A 14,042-nucleotide genomic window follows, 5' to 3' on the forward strand; every position below is an offset into this window, starting at 1 on the left:
TGATTCTGGTTTTATGCTGATACAATGCAGTGCCAGTCAAGAAAAATATCAACATAAAGCAAAACAATGCTTTATATCAGGCTGTATTGTTGTTCACTGAGTAACACAGCAGCAAGAATCAGCCTCTACGAATCAATTATATCTTAAGGCAAAATTACCTGGTTGACACATCATTTTTTAAGGTAATTTTTTCATGCTCACCCTTTTCAAAGGAAATACAGGGCTATACTTTAGAAACCATGTAATACATAGCAGGTGTGGTATTTGGTAACTTTACTTCCATTAAATAAGTACTTATAAAGAGTCCTTGCAAAAATCTGAGTTTGGTCTCAGGAATCCTGTCATGCCATGCCTATAACAAAGGAGTTATACATGAGTGTGTATTATTTTTGCAGCTAATTTCAAGGCCGATGAGAGCAAAACATATTAAAATGTTTCCTTGTGGATCTCAACTGTTTCATATGCTGAGCTGAATGACACAAAGGGTAACTGCACATACAGCTCTAAATATTTATTTTCTTGTAACTGGCCTTGGAAAAGAGTGCATTAATTGTTAGCAAGAACAGTGAATTCACCTTTATCGTGAGTTTGGATAAGGAAAGATTTTACAGGAAGCTCTAGGAAAGAAAGGCAGTTTTCACAACAAAATATATTGTCAAAAGACCATTCTTGTACAATATCTATTTATTGGAAGTTATTGAAAAAAAAACTGTAACAGAAATGTAGTTTAAAACATGTAAAATTCAAAAAATCTACTCTGAAGCTAAAATATATATGGTGGCTTATTTTCATGGAAAAGCAGTGACAAAAGCAAAAAAACCCTTCATCAATATTTTTTGAGAAAAATGCAAATGAAACGTCATTTATAGCATTTAAGTGAGAGGAAAAATTGAATCTTTGTTTTTGAAAGTGAAAAATAACAAGATTTTCCATGAATAGGAAAACTTAAACACCATGGTTTACTGTGAGCACTACAACAGTTCTAGTTCCTGAATGTTTGTCCCAACAATACTTCTACTCCCTGCTCATATTTCTAACTCTTTCTTTCTTCCCCCTATTTAAAAATGGCGTTTTTGTTGTTGTTTTATAGAGAAACTAGGCCAAACTCAATTAATTTTTCACAAAAGTTTAAGTTATGAATTTATTTTTTTAAGTTCTAGTATGATTATATGGAGATGATTTCTACATCCAGAAGCATAAAGACAGAGAGACTAAACAAAATATAATTCTCCTGGTTCTGTGGAAAAGCCATTGATGCTTCAGGCTATCATAATTTTGGCTTTGGGCCTTACGAGGACCCTCATCAGCACTGTTGCTGAAGAGACTCAGACCTTCCCAGATCTGGATGGTTTGACACAATTTCACTTGAGCTCACTCAGGTCATAGCCTATCAGTAGAATAACCATCTGTGCACACCACACTTGTCCTGAGAACTGCAATAATGTAGATTCATTGGCCAGGACATTCCATACCCATTGCATTTTACTGTACTTCTCCCAGATATGGCACTTTCAGTATTTTCACTAATGGTTCACACAGTGGAATCAATAGCACTCGTATCAGGCTTTCAAAGGATGCAGTGCTTGGAAAAGCTGTTAAGACCTACGCAGACCATAGGACTTGAGTTAAGAAGGATGAACTGAAGAAACAGAGAGTATGGATTATCAAAATAAGATGCATATGGTCATTAAACAAATGGAATGTGTTTCACTATGGACAAATCCAAAGCATAGCACTTGGGAATAATTGACTGAACAAATACAAGATGGCGATGAATGCATAGCAGTTCTAGAAACGGGATCAGACATGGCAATGGGTCACAGAAGAATATGTGCCAGCAATGCCACAAGGTTGCAGGAAAAGAAAATATCATCCTCAGAAAGTAGAAGGACTTTGTTCAGATGGAGTACTACTTTCAGTCAAAAGTATTATTTCCAGGTATGCCAGGAATCAAATGGTGAGAGAACAGAGGAAAACAAGGAGAGCTCCCTGAGCCCTGAAAACACCAAAAGGGCCCGGCTCTTTACCACCTACAAATGAGAAGACTGTGGGGAAACATGATAAGGGCCTTCAGATGTGTAAAAGGCAACTGCAGAGAGACCAGACAGTAGTGGACTTAAATTACAACAAAGGGAGAACCAGACTAATCTCTGCCAAGAAGATTTAGTCATCCATGTCCTAAGAACAGAGGAGAGCTAGATGTCTCTTAAGAGCTACTTTGTTTTCTATGACTCCTTTAACACAACCTTCAATAAAACCTTTGAATTGCTCCAGAAGCAAAATACAAACATTTCTGCATATTTGAGCCTTCTTTTGCCATGTACATTTAAGTTAACCTAATAATCTTCAACTGAAAATTACAAAAAATTACTAAAAAAAAGGGAAATGTCTACACCAACTGTGAGAAAAGGTAGAAAATAGAAATATGACTTCTTAGGAAAGATTTTTTTTTTTTTTAATTAAGAGAGGAAACAGTAAGAAGATAGTTGTTCAAAACATTCATGACTGTTAATGCCTAACAGCTGTATATGAATACTATAGTAAAGACCTATAAGAACTTGCTTCAACAAAATGAATCAACAAATTTTAGTAAAATAACGATTTCTTCCACAGACACAACATTTTAGGATAAAGTATTTACCTCATTCTTCAAAGTAATATTTTTTCCCACTGAAGAATTTTAGCTACAAAGTTAGAACAGATTAATTATTGTAACTATTTTACTACCACCCACCAAAGGAAGGAGACCGGATGCTTAGGCTTCCAATTAACTAGAACCTGCTCTTTGGACTCCAGACTCAGTGTTCCCTGTTTTTTTTGTTTGTTTGTTTGTTTTTTGTTTTAATTCATCTAGATAAAATTCTAACCAGGGTTTTAACTGAATTATGTCTTTACCTGGGAAATATTTCCTGGTATTGTCAAAGTTGGGAGAAGAACAGAAGTTAAAGCCTTGTGTCAAACGCTTCTCCTGTGCAGAAAGAATATCTCTGTCACTGATTTCATTCACAACTGCACATGCATGGGAAGTCATAATCGGGCTTATTAATTTAGAGGAAGGATTGCACAACTTGTTTGGAATAAAGTCTGTGATCAGCTACAGGCAATAAGAGTCCATTAGCAGAAAATATGCCTCAGTATGGACTCTACTTCACACCACTTGTATGTGGCAGCATTTGATGTTAGTCAACATCTGCACTCATTTATACAATTGTTATTTTATGAGAGAACCTCCCCATAGGAGTATGTCATGCTTTGCAACTGTGAAGGACAAATTTTACAATATTATTTTGATAAACATTCAAGCTGGGCACTGAAACAAAAGTCTGTAAGGCATACACAGTGGAGAATATGTTTGAGAGTCAAATGGAAAGATGGAAGGAGAGGACCACCAAAACAGAGTTATTGGAGTTAGAATTTCAGATTTTGAAATTTAAAATTTCTCTGTAACTATTTACTACATCTGAACTATGGAATATCTTCTTCAATAATATACTATCATAAAGACCAGAAGCAGTATAGAAAGACCAAATGTTAGTTATTTAAAGTTTCATCTCCATTGGAAATAGGAGATCTATAAAATGAGAAAGACAAGAATATCACTTACTGCACACATTTTTTTATTTATTTATACGCCTGGAGAACAGTGAAATACGACAGTTAAGAATGCATATGTCATTATGAAACCTACGTCAGCTCATGTCAGGAAACTTTTACACTATTTGCCTGTATATTTAGGGATATTATCTGATTGTAGAAATTAACAAAAATTATTAGAAAGAAATCATTTTAAATTTGAGAGTTCTTACCTTCTATCCTTTAAACTTGCCTGGCATAAGCAACAATTGTTCATTTGTCAAAAGAGAACAAAGAGTTTTGTTAGTCTTCACTCCTTTGCACCTTCAGTAGCTTTAATGAAGGTAATATTTTTGTTTGAGTATTTAAACAGAAAGATAAGTTTAAAATATTTTACCTAGCACTGGGCACGACAAAATATGAACTTGGGTCCTGATCCTAATATAGGCATGCCTGTGAGGAACCTGAGAGCTCCACAGATTGTCAGGACATATAAGCCCTACTAAATGAAGTCAAACCATAAAAAAAGTAAAGCAGATCCCATCATCCTTTGTGTCTTCTCCTCTTCCCATCATTTGCACCCCTGAAGACACCATGTATCTCATCTCAGCCCAGCTGTAAGAACAGTTACCACTAACCAGATGTTTGTGATCACAAATTTAGTGAAAGATACTCTGCCCAGAGCTGACATTGATGAAAGACATGTGAGCTTTCTTTATGCATTTCATGCAAAACAGCTTGTGTTTGTTAAAATTATCCTGGAAAGCTATTGGCTTTGTACTGAAACAAATGAGGAAACTTCCCAGCCAGTTGGCTGTGGGAGCAATAACACTCCAGTGCAGCACAACCTTTCCACAGCGAGTTTCTTATCATGATATCAATGTGCGTTTGGAACCTGAGACCTACTTGGTTCAGAAGGATTACAGCTTCAAAGACAGTGGCTAGGAAGAACTGACTGAAGGAAATCCAACTCCCTGCCCACTCAGATTTACACTACCAATTATTATCTGTTCAGCATTCCTGTGTGCCTAGCTTCTATATTATTATCCACAGATAGATAAAAGGCTAAATTAGTCATACAAGTTCTGATAAAGTTTAAAAGAATCACAGATTGGTTACTGCAGCTGCATACACTTTACAGGCACATAAAACAAGAATATTTGTAACTTCTACCACTGAAATATTTTTTAATAATTATATGGTCTAATACAGCAATGATAATCTACATATATGGTAGTGCTTGTTTATCCATTTGTGTGTAAATAATCATGAAATTTGATAAGACAATATTTTAAAGTTCTTCAACCCTATGTGCTTTAAAAATAAAAGTGTTTGCATAGTACTGCTAATTCATTGAAGTAGAATTCTCCCTCTTTAATTCATTCAATAATAAGGAAAAAATCTTGAAGCTTTACAGTAAATGTACTGGCATGTCTTTCACTCTATAAACTAATGTAACACCTTACTATTCTTCAATACTTTTAGCTTGTCGATTTATGATTGTTTGGAAAGACTAACAGCTATACTTTCATATGCAAAGGCTGTTTACTCAATGCTGCACTTAGATGCTCACATAGAAACCTATTACCGAGGTATGCATTCAAAAATAGATCAACATAATCTACCACCATATCATCTTCATCATAAGCAGCTGGAGCCTCACACTTACTTAATTTTTTCTTTTCAAATGTAGCACTGAGTAAGAAAGTATTTTGTTTACCTGCAAAAGCCTGTAGTGACTCCACACAGAGAGAGTCACACACCTTTCTCTTAATAACTGCGGGGTTTGGGGCCAAATCCTTGGTGAAGGTCTTTGACTGTGAGCAATATATTACTATGTAAATATAAAATCCCTACAGCAGTGAAAGGTATTTTGGAGGGCTATAAAATTTTGGAAATAAACATTTATTTCTGCTGCATGTACTGAAAGTTGCCATGAAAGATACAGCCAGGTAGCATGGAGCTGTACCATCTGCCTAGGAGTGAAAAACATCCGTATATCACGAAGATCAGAGGCTGGGTCTGAGGCTATGCATTTGTCAAGCTGGTCAATGAAGTTAGGCACTATCAAAAAACGAGACAGATACATTTTGCTGCAAGGGAGGATGAGCTAGAAGCTTATGGGAACCCCTGGACAGGCAGGCAGAGACCACCAGCACCAGGGCAGTCCCTCACCTGGCAGGGCCAGGGTGATGGCAGGGCCACAGTTCACCAACAGACCCAGACACGGGTATTGAACTAGGTCCATGGTCCCTCTGGGGGACCTTGAGGAATTCTGTAAACCAACATGACATTAAAAATAACTTAACAATCAGAACAGAAAGGAACAAATTGTATATCATACTAGTGTTCACCAGCCATAATTAACTCCAAAGTTCCATTAAAACCATGTTTCTCTTTTTAAATATATTTCCTATTTTTACATTAATTAGTGCACCTACTTAAAAATATTTAGCCATATTATATTGTAAATGATGTTAAATTTCTGATGAAGGGATTCTATTCCTTCCTGTATCTTTCTTGTTCATTAACAGAAGCCAGTATCATGTTCTTAGAGTTGTCTGATGTGCTTACCTGTGCAAATCTGTATATGGAATAAAAAGGAGACTTTGCGATCTAGATTTTCAGTGTTTCTTAATTTGAGGTAGTGTCAGTTATATATGTTGTTCCACTTATGTGCCAATCATTAGTTCAACTAAAAAAAGCCATTGTTATATATTCTATACATGCTATACATGTTATTTATAGAACCATCTGTATTTTAAAATTCTTCAGATAGTTTGTACAATTTATAGTTACTTTTTGATGTCGTATCACAAGGAACGTGTAATGTCTCTTAGTATCAAAATCCTATGTCAAATTCCAGGGACATTATTCCAACATACTCCATCACAAATACAGTGACATGAAATGTATCAAATCTAGTTGTGCAAAAACTGTAATACATGCACAAAATAATGCACCCAAAGACTATTTGACTATTCAGATGAGTAAGTCTCCCACACAGTGAAGTCTCATGGGAACTGAGGTACCTATGGGCTACAAGAAAATCCAAATGATCTGAATCATATCATACATAATCTGTTTGCAATCCAAAGAAGGCCATCAGAAGAATGATGTAATAAGCACTTCCACAGCATCAACCAAATAAGTGCAGTCACTCTTTCCCCGCTGAATGCCATGACAAAACTTTATATGGAATACCAGAGAAGTACAATAAACCTCAAAAAAAAAAAAAAAAAGTGCATTTACATGCCAAATAACAGTCAAATTCTTATTGGTTAAAGGTAAATTTCTATGTCTGTTAAAAGACTATACCTATACATTAAACAAAAGAAGCAAATGAATGGCAAAATGAAACATGAAGAGCTGTGCTGTTTATGGAATAATTCTGTTCTAACAGCAACATAACTAACTACTTAAAGGATTTTAAAGGAAGCAATAACTGCAGATATTTCTGTAAATGTAAACTGGATTCTGCTTGTCATACTCCAAGCAAGTACTTAAACATTCAAGGAAAAGCCAATTTAAAACATCATATACCAAGGGGAAATAAAAGTATTGAACATATTTATGGTTCCACAACAAAATCTTCCTACATTTTTAAAGAGGAAGACAATATTTACAGCTTCTTGTCATTTATTTTGGACTCACAAACTATTCAATACATGTTATATATTGGTATTATAAATGGTAGATTATTTAGGTTTAGACTTAATTACTCTAATTATGTGCATATCTTTCCAAGCGCAGGAAACATTGCCAGCAGAGAGCTCCATGTCTCTCTCAGATCTATTACTACTCATATATTCAGACAAAATTTCCTCTGAATAACTCCACTGCAAAACTGCTAGTTCAGCACATTGAAATGAATACCACTATATTACCTTCTTTAATAGTGAATCATTACTGCCCGTAAATAATTTAATGTGGATAGATTTTGATTTGCCCTAAACACATTTCCACTCAGCTGCTTACAGCATTTTCAGTGAGATCAGTTATAATGCTGTGTCATACTTTCATTTCCTAAGCAAGGGGTGTTACACTGCTCACCCGATATGCAGGCGAGAAAATTTACCAGTTCTTAGTAGAAACAGCGCTGTCAATCATTTGGTGAAAGTGTGACTCAGCAGCTTAGTCTGTAAAGTACTCTGCACACAGCAGATAAACAGGAGGGGGACGTCTTTCCAAGCACATAAATTCTCTGGTATGTATACAAACAAAAATGTCCTTATCACCATACAGAATTAATGTAATTTTTTTTTTCATTAATTTAGTTCAAATCTTCTTTTTGCATACAAGGAAGAGTGCATAAACCAGGTTGTTTAACCATTCCTAATTTTTGCCAGGAAATAATCCATGAAGATTTCTTTGACTAAATTAAAGATGTCCATTTTATTCACCAAAACCTATACACACCAAGGTAGGAGAGTGATTTTTCTTCCTATAAGAAATGGGTTTATAAATTTGAGTCATAATTATTCACAACTAAAAACCACCTTTCAAAAATAATTTAAAAATGGGTACAAATTTTCTACACATGGACGCCAGCCAACTTAGAATACTCAGACCTACAGCAAACAGTCAGTCTAAAAACGTGAGGGAGAAGTCCTTCCTCAGAACATGCAGAAGAACACGCATCAACATGAATACAGAACAACTGCAAAAAAAGTCAAGGTAAAAGCTGCTTGCTGCCATTTTATGAAAGATTCCACATCTAAATTTTGTTCTCTAACAAAGGAGAAAGCACCTATAACATCGTGAGCAATCTTCATTTTCTCCATGAGAGAAAGCCAGGGGAACATAAGATAAATTAAAGTTTCTCTCAGATTGACTAGGACTCTTGACTTCAAGAAAGACAACTATACAATGTAGAATAAAAATGTACAAAACCTTTATTATTCTTACTGTGCAAAACATGGGGATTCTCAAATGGACTGGTAGAGAAGAAGTCTGGGGAAAAAAATAACAAATGGAAGAAGTTTTTGTAAATACCTAAGTAAGCTTTGTCATGCTTATGATTAATATGAAACATGGGTTCAAAACTGATTCAATGATTTCATGTAGATTAGTACCAGAAACTGTGAAATACAAACACATGGATACAACCTTTGGTTCAGTAAATCCCAAATCCTAAACATCAGATTGCTCTAACACTCAACTGCATGGTCCTATCCTCTTTCCTACCTTTGCCACGGAAAAATCCTCTATTGGCCACTGACAGACACAAAGTATAAGATTTTAGGAACCTATTGGGATACTGTAAATAACAGTTCTTGTGTTTTATGGATTGGAGATAAAATGTGGAATTTTAAGTTCAGTAGGTAATGGTTGTCTATCACAAAGTAGGATCCAGTCCTCAAGATGTTTAGGAACAGCAGCAATTTTACCAAAACAAGGTTAATGCATACTGAGTTACATACATGAATTTACAGAATAGAGATCAAGTTGTAATATGTTTTTTATTTCTACCTGTTTCCACGGTATTTTTGACAAGAAATACAAATGAGGAGCTGATTCTCTTGGTTCACTGGGGCTTTGTTATCCATCAAAATATAGTGCCTGTTGAACTCCTGCCCTAACTGGCCTTTTTCTTCACCATTTCAGCACATACACAATTATTCTGCCTGATAAAGCATAGAAACCTCTCCATAACTACACAGTTGTTTCAGTTTTGTTCCCTTCTGCATACATCTCCTCATCTGCACAGCAACCTGCCCAGATAACTTCTTAAACCCATCTAATTTCTTAAACTTACACTATTTTGAAGGGAGCCTCAAAAATGCTCCCTTCACTCTCCAAAGATGTGAAGCATTATTTGGTTGACAAACAATGTCCTCAAAGTTTTGGTGACATAATAAGTGATACTGATGCACAGACTGCTGTAATAATGGCAATAATATATCTGGGAATCCAAATGCTGATCTTAAGTTATACTCTCTGCCACCAGCAAATGGTAAAAGAACAAAAATAGTAGCTCTTATTCCCATAAGAATCTATACCAAAATACATGGAATGGTTTATAGAAAATGACAAGAGTTTCATTTAATTAACAAATATAATTTCCAAAGATTTTCTAGAATTGTACTATACAGAACAAAAACAAGCACCACAACCTTAAAAACTTATGTAAATTTCACATGGAAAAAAAAAATCAGAGTTTGCTGAGAGGAAAAGATGAATCAAGATTAACAGAAAAATGCTATTTTTAAAACTCCTAAAAATGTTCCAGAGCTAAAAATATCAAGTAAAAATTATTTTTATAGCAGCTGGCAATGTCCATTTAAGGCTGACAATCTCTTGGACATGATTAGTACTACATATCTCATGCAGGTCTCACCGTTTTGAGTTTATTGCAGTATAACAGAATAATCTGATGGTTTTAAAACTCTGAATCTCTCCCTATTTTTGGCTTAAATCCAAGTTATAATTATACTTAACGTACTATTTTTTTGAAAGAATACTGCTGCTTGTATTCTTAACATAGTGATTTTGTTGTTTTCATATTGCAAAACTGAAACTAGACTAGAATAAACACAGGGAAAAAAATGAAGGCTCAAACCAAGTTAACATGTAACTCCAACGCACCATCCCAAAGCCCAAGAGGCAGGATATGCAATCCTGCATTCCTTATGCACTCGTAATACCTCTTGGCTTCAGTGGAAGTTTTGTTTAAGAAAGCATATAATCAGAACCTATAATTTCATTAATTGCATGCCACAGGCAGTCCATGTCGGGTAAGAATCATGAACCAAACTGGTTGGAAGGATGGCGGCAGCCCCACCTGCATCTTTGTGGACCACTGAGTCTACACAGCAAAACCATGAATCCTGGTTTTCCCCACTCACTCATACTTGAAGCTTTTCCTCGTGACAGACCACATCTGTAATGCAGACAGTAGTGCAGACATTTCATTCAGGACACAACGCAGTTCTCAGGTCTCTGTTACTGTTCTCCAGTACCATCCTTCCCCAGTCTCTTGGCAGTACTGAGGATTTCACCTGATGCAGATCCCTTCTCTGTTGGGATTTTTATATTATTCATATTAGGCACAGACAAAATGAATGTTACTGAGCTATTAGTACAGAGTGCTCTGACATATTACATATTTCATTAGATATCCTTTAGGCAATTTAGGAAGTATCATCTAAAAACCCTGTGAATGGACTTGACATTTACAGTATTACTGTACACATAACTTTTCCATGCATACCATAAACATAAATTACTCTACTGGGTGTGTGTTACAGATAGCTTTATGGTATCTCTCAAGATTTATTTTTATGTGGAGGAAGAAATAGCATGGGAAAAAAAAAATCCTCCCATATTTTAAAGGCCTTTTATTTGCTAAAACATGAGGGGGAAAAAAAACACCCAAACACCTCCCCCCCAAAAAAAACCAAAAACAAAAACAAACAAACAAACAAAAATCAGACAAAAAAAAAATCCCATGGGCACTTGCAAGCTAGTTGTTTTTCTAAATATAAAAGCAAATAATCAAATTTTAAAAGAAACCATTCATAAGATGAAGAATGACAGGTGATGTTACAGTGAGGTGGGAATCTATAGATAGCTCTTCACTGCAAACTGAGAAGCCCACAGCAGATAGTTCTTCAGCTACAAAACCCCCATTACCTCCCCGTATAATAAATTGAAACCTCTGGTTAATTTCTACTTGTGTCACTGAATACAATTCAGGCTTTACACCTAACTAACAACTAACTTACAGTTTCTTTTACAACAGCCTTAAAACATAAAACAGGAACAGAATTTCTAGAATAAAAGTAAAAAAGTTCATTCTTAACTACCCTAAATGCTCGAACTTTGTAAGGAAGCTTCCAATATATAAAGGCACACAAAAGAACAAAATAAAAAGCAAACAAATGGAAGGCATAAAAATGAGGGTGACTTACAGATAAGGAGGATGAAAACAAAGGAAAGGGGGAAAAAGAACAAAAGAACACTTTTAAAAGAGAGAGAGAAAAGCATGACAATGAAAACAAATGAATCGTTGAAACTATAGTGGGAGGAACTGATGAATATTAACTTTGATTATTCCGATTACAAAATACATTTCAAAATTGGATGAAATACAGTCTGTGTATGTTTTGCCAAGGACATTCTTGGCAATTACAAAGTCAGGAAAATTATAATTCAATCAGTGAGGCATTACTTAAAACCACTTGAAAAAAGCAGATCATTTGAACCAGCAAACAGACTGCATGGGTAAAATTTTAAAGGCTCAATATTCTGGAGCAGTGCAGATTGCACTCACATGTTGCAGAATTCCAGTAATGGGGCCATTATAAATACAGCAATTTTTCTTCATGGATACATTTTACCAATCTTTCTTCTCATAAATGAGCAACAAAGCTTCATCGTCGTTTTCCATATAAAATGAGGACAGTTCTAGAAAAAAAAAAAAATAAGCACTTGGAGAATAAAATTTTGATTTTGCCAAGGAAATGTGCTTTGAACTGTTTTAAAAGCAGTATTGTCCGCGAGAACCAGATCCCACCTCTAAAGATGGTTGCTGTATTTATCAGGCGCATGGGGGACACTTTGCCACGCACCGAATCCGTGCGCTTGCCTTGAAACGGATGATACAATCCCAAAAACGTTACCAATACGTCATTACGTCTGTTGCTACACTGGCAAAACCCACAACAAACAGGTCACCTTGACCTCTGCCATGCACACTGTTTCACAGAACTGCTGACACCCGAAGAACGGGATTGCCTAAAAAAGGCACCGGCGTTCCCCATTCCCATGGGAAAGAGCCGCCCTGCCCGCCCCGCAGCAGCGCCCATCTACACATCGCTGGGACTGCGCCGCGAGGGCTCTAACCCGCCAGGCTGCCGCAGCCTTTGCAAATCGCCCGTTGTGCAGTCAGCCTCTGAGAGGACGGAAAACGCCCCGGACCGGCGCTCCCGGGCGACTTTAGCACCCTCGCCCCACGGGCGGGGCCCCGCACGGCAGGTGCGCGGGGCAGGAGGGGCTGCAGCCCGGGACGCCCCGAGCCGCGCTCCGGGGCGTTTCAGCGGCCGCTCCCGCGGAAGCAGGTGCCGCCCGCCGCCCCTCCCGCCCGGGGCTGCGCGGGAAGGCGCCGCAGCGCGCCCCGCCCGCTCCGCTCCCGCCCCGCCCCGCCGGGCTGCGGGGGGCCTGACGTACCGCGCCGACGGGGGCGGGGGGAACACTGCAGTGATGGAAAATTTTCGGCTCCTGCATCTCCTGCGCGTGTCCGCGCCGGTCCCCGCCCCTTCCCGGCTTCCTCTCCCGCCCCCCCGTCCGCGCCTCGCCGGGGGCGGCCCAGAACCTTCGGCGGCGGGGATGGGGGGGGGGCGCCTCCTCCCGCCGCCCGGCGCCTTCCCCCGCCCGCCAGCCCGGGGACAGGAGCGGGCAGAGCCACCCACCCGCCTGTCTCAGCCCTGCGGAGCCCCCTGTGCCCGTCACACCGCGGGCACTGGCAGGGGGCCAGGAGCGGGATGGTGGTGGGGGATTCGGTGTCCATCGACATAAGGGAGCTCCTCTCCTGCCCAGTGGCCGCCACTGCCCCGGAGAGCGGACAGGCAGCCGCCCCTCGCACCCTCCGCGGGCTCTCCATGCTGCGGAAGAAGGGAGCGAAGGGAGCGAGGGCAGTAACGCGGGGGGTCAAATCACTCGGGGGCAGGGCATCCTCCACACTCGAGGCTGGCAGTCCCAGACCAGCGTGGGAGTGTCTGCTCCCGCGAGGACAGGAGCTGGAGGGCTGCTTTGCATCCCCCCGTCCCTCCAGAGACAGCAGCCAGGCTGCCCCCTTCTATCGCCCTGGGAGCCGTGTCCCCGCGCGGTGCGTGAGGAGCTGCGGCGGGCAGCAATCCCCGTAATCCCCGCGCCGCGGAGGGCCGGGCACCAAAGCTCTCCAAGGCTCCTGGAGTGGTCACCTGAGGGAAAGGAAGCAGGATGTTCTGTTCCCCCCCCCCCCCCTTCCCTACAGGGGGTTTATCGTGAATCACATCCCTGGGGGGAGTCTGTCGTTCCGGTTCACTTCCCGCAGGAAATGTTCGGGGACTCTGCCGGCTGCCCTCGGGCTCCGGGCCCGCACGTGCGCTGCTGCGGGTGTTAAAAATAGCGAGTGACCGCAGCGAGGAGCTATGACGGGCCGGGGGCACCCCGTCCCCTGCCACGCACCCGGCCACAGGGACACGCCAGCGCCAGGGCCCGGGGGCAGGCGCGGCGGGAAAGAGGGAGGCAGGTCCCGGGCGAGCCGGCAGGCACCGGGTGCTGCAGTCACGCTGCGGATGCTGCACCGGGCCGGCAGGAGCGCCTCTGGGCAGGGCACTCCTGACGAGCACCGCAGCGTCCTGTCTGGGCCGTGTAAACCCGTGCCCCAATGTAAACACGGGAGAGGGGCTGGACTCACGTTCCAGCGGCTCCCGACCCCGCCGGGGGCAGGCCGGTGACCGCCTCCCCCCCTCGGCCGGGAGCCC

General features: G+C 40.1%; 1 protein-coding gene across 4 annotated transcripts in view; it reads right to left on the reverse strand.

Moving 5' to 3' along the window:
• Positions 1-12,840, reverse strand: part of LOC310908166 (uncharacterized protein) — a 112,829-nt gene extending 99,989 nt beyond the window's left edge. Inside the window, exons 1-3 of one of the 4 annotated variants that reach the window (XR_014589794.1) lie at positions 12,745-12,840; positions 11,849-11,982; positions 10,422-10,592 (exon numbers count right to left, since the gene is read on the reverse strand). The gene's annotated coding sequence lies outside the window, so the exon portion shown is untranslated. Of the gene's footprint in view, positions 1-2,641; positions 3,381-10,421; positions 10,593-11,381; positions 11,983-12,744 lie in introns of those variants that run through there. The other 3 variants (XR_014589795.1, XR_014589796.1, XR_014589797.1) reach the window with 3 other exon arrangements.
• Positions 12,841-14,042: the final 1,202 nt, after the last annotated feature.

This window comes from Zosterops lateralis (genome assembly GCF_965231275.1).
Source record: "Zosterops lateralis genome assembly, chromosome: 4".
NCBI lineage: Eukaryota > Metazoa > Chordata > Aves > Passeriformes > Zosteropidae > Zosterops > Zosterops lateralis.